Below are 3616 nucleotides of genomic sequence, written 5' to 3'. Positions count from 1 at the left end.
ACTGACCAACCAACCAACTAACCAACCAACCAACCGACCAACCAACCGACCAACCAACCAACCAACCGACCAACCAACCAACCAACCGACCAACCAACCGACCAACCAACTAACTAACCGACCAACCAACCAACTAACCGACCAAATAGCACCAAAATAGAAAATAAAAGGAACAGAACAGAACAAAACTCTTGTAATTACTGTATGCATTAGAAATAAGAAAAGAAATCTAAAATTGGTATTTCCTGTTAAATTCAGGTAGAGGAATATATGCTCTGATCTGCAGTGTCCCTGAGCAGGAGGCAGAGACAGGGAATCCTTACATCCTAGGAAGCCAGCCAAACTAGAACAGTGAGCTCCAAATTCGGCAGGAGACCCTGCCACAGTATATAAGGTAGAGAACAGTCAAGAAGGACACCAGACACCAACTTCAGGCCTTCACATTATGCACACAGGGGTGCGCATGTACCCACACATGTGCATACACACATACATGTGAATACACATGCCCACGTCCACATGCAGCATACACACAAACATATTTAAAATATCTCAGATGGATGGAACTAGAAAGTATAATTCTGAGTGAGGCAACCCAATCACAAAAGAACATACATGGTATGCACTCACTGATAAGTGAATATTAGCCCAGAAGCTTACAATACCCAAGATACAACTCACAGACAGACCACATGAAGCTCAAGAAGAAGGAAGACCAAAGTATGGGTACATCGGTCAATCTTAGGAGTAACAAAATACTCAAGGGAGCAAATACAGAGACAAAGTTTGGGCAAAGACTGGAGGAGGGGTCATCTGAAAACTGCCCTTCCTGGGGATCCATCCCATGTGCGGTCAACAAGCACAGACACTGTTGTAGATGCCAGGAAGTGAATGATGACAGGAGCCTGATATACCTCTCTCCTGAGAGGCTCTGTCAGAATCTGACAAATACAGAGGCAGATGCTCACAGCTAACCATTGAACTGATTATGGGGTCCCAAATGGAGGAGGTAGAGAGAAGACTGAAAGAGCTGAAAGGGCTTGTGGCCCCATGGGAAGAGCGATAATACCAGCCAACCAGAGCTCCCAGGGTCTAAACCACCAGCCTGGGAACACACATGGAGGGACCCATGGCTCCAGCTGTATATGCAGTGGAGAATGGCCTTGTCAGGCATTGGTGGGAGAGGAGGGCCTTGGTCTCGTGAAGGCTGGATGCCCAAGTTGGGGGAATTCAAGGATGGGGATGGGGGAAGTGAGTGTATGGGTGGCGGCACACCCTCATAGAAGCAGCGGGAGGGGGACTGGGATAGGGAGTTCCGGGGAGGGGAATGGGAATGTGGAGAGGGGATAACATCTAAAATGTAAATAAGTAGAATCTCCAATAAAAAATACATTAAAAAAATCTCAGTTATAAAACCTAATAGTGATTGCAATTTGCTTCTATTGCTACTGCTTCTCAGGGAGATGATAGAGGTGTGTGTGTGTGTGTGTGTGTGTGTGTGTGTGGTGTGGATATGTGGTCTATGTTTGTGTGTATGTGATATACATGTGAGGTGTATGTGTTGTGTATGTGTGTGTATGTGGCTATGTGTGTGTATATATAACATGTGTATGGTGTGTATATGTGTTTTGTGTGTGTGTGTGTGTGTGTACATTGATGTGTGGTGTGTATGTGTATGTGTGCATGTGTGGTGAGCATGTGTGTGTGTCTGTGTATGTAGTGTGGCAATTACTTTAAGTATTTGATACTTAGATTTATTTAGTGTCTTCTAAGTTTGTATCTCGATTTCAGAAGAACAAGTGCTTAAAGCGAAGCTTTAGTTAAAGCAGAGTTGGGCCTTTTAGATGATGGCTATTCTTCCAAAGAGGAACTCTTTTGCTTCATGAGAGCGGGCACAGGAAAAACCACTGGGTGGAGTTGCCATTCTCCAAAGTCTTAACTAGCCACACAGGAGTCTGCAGGCCCCACAGTATATTGAACCCACAGAACCAGTGCCAGCCAATCAGATATGCTGGCCTTTCCAAATGAATGAAACTAAGGACATCAGAGACTGACAGGAGGCTACTCCAGCTGTTGGGCTTTGCAATTTGGATCATCACAATGTGTACACGTGACCCTTGTTGGCAACTAGGCTGGGTGGGTGAGATTAAAATCAAGGGAGACGTGGCAATGTCTTCCCTGCCTTGGTGGTCTCATCTTGTCGATGTGGCTTAAATTCCCTTGCCATTCCACAGTGTACATCTTTCATGGGAAGACCCCCCCCCATCAGTGCCACAGAGCAGGACCATCATGTAAGAGCTCCAGCCTTGTTCTCACCTGGAGTTTGGAAACTCTGTTGTTGCCTAATGGCCTTGGCCACACAGAGCCTTCTGAAGCAGTTGCAAGTGAACCACTGTACACTGATGAGACTGCACTGGACACCATGCTTCCATGGATCTCCTGCACAGTGGGAGAATTGCACCGCTAGCAGCAAGCATTGTCGTGCTGTATCCAGAGAACAAAGGAGAAGTCTCAGGGATCATCCCCGAAGCAGATAACTTGATCTGTTTAACATGGTATTGTCAATAAAATGACACAGGATGAAGCCAGATAAGAGAAGGGATTTAATTCCAGTTCTAATCCTGATCTGCACAAACAGGGGAGGGTTTCCCCCTTTCTCTTAATCTTTGTCTAACTCGAGACCGAACACACAGCAGCAGTAGCAGACTGAGAGGAAGCATCATTCAAAGGGAATGAGGAAAAAAACATGGCAAACCTTAATATAGATTATAACCCAAGAAACTGTCCAGAATTTAAGCAATGACACTGAGAGATAATAGCACTGAGCGATAATAAATATACACAGTTGGCTTTGTCTCAAAACTTTTCCAGAATATTGTTACTGGTGGTTAAAGAACTCTGCAAACAATTTTTACAAAATCCTTTGTTTTTCATGATCACTTACTCTTTGTAGAGAGCTTGTGGGAATTTCCCCCTGTCTGTCTCACCTCCACATATGGTACAGCTCCCTGTGAGTTATTAGGTAGGCCCCAAAACAACACAATGTGTTGCCATCACTCATTGTTTCCTGCTATAACTAGACGATAAGAGCCCATTGTTAAAAAAACAGCGTGCCCTGGTTCCAGAACATTCCAAAATCAAGCTGGAGTTGACCTCTAGTCTTTGTTCCTCCAGGCTTCTGGGGGAGAAAAGTAAAGATTAGTATTTTCCAGCACTAAGACCTGGATGTGACAATAACAACCTGCCAGGCAAGATGTGCCCACTGGTACCTTAACTGTATGAAACTTGTGGAGGTAACCAACTACTTTTGGATGGATTTGAGGCCTGCTGCACAGAAGAAACTTCATACCTGATATTGTAAACATTGTCAAAAGCTGGTGGCAAGAGGTTGTAGACCCTCAGTGAGAACTTCTATTGTTTTGCTAAGTGGACATGTTATCAAACTCTCTTCTAAGTTTCTAGCTTTAAACTCAGAGATCTATGATGCTGTCAACCTTGGCCAGAGAAACTCCTCTCTGTAGTGGCCCCAGACAGTGCCAAAAACTCATAACTAGCCCAAGTGTTAAGATACACACACACACACACACACACACACACACACACACACACACACACA

The sequence above is a fragment of the Grammomys surdaster genome, unplaced genomic scaffold (assembly GCF_004785775.1).
Source record: "Grammomys surdaster isolate TR1022 unplaced genomic scaffold, NIH_TR_1.0 843, whole genome shotgun sequence".
Lineage (NCBI taxonomy): Eukaryota > Metazoa > Chordata > Mammalia > Rodentia > Muridae > Grammomys > Grammomys surdaster.
The sequence above is the reverse complement of the archived record's forward strand: the minus strand, read 5'-3'. Positions refer to the sequence as shown.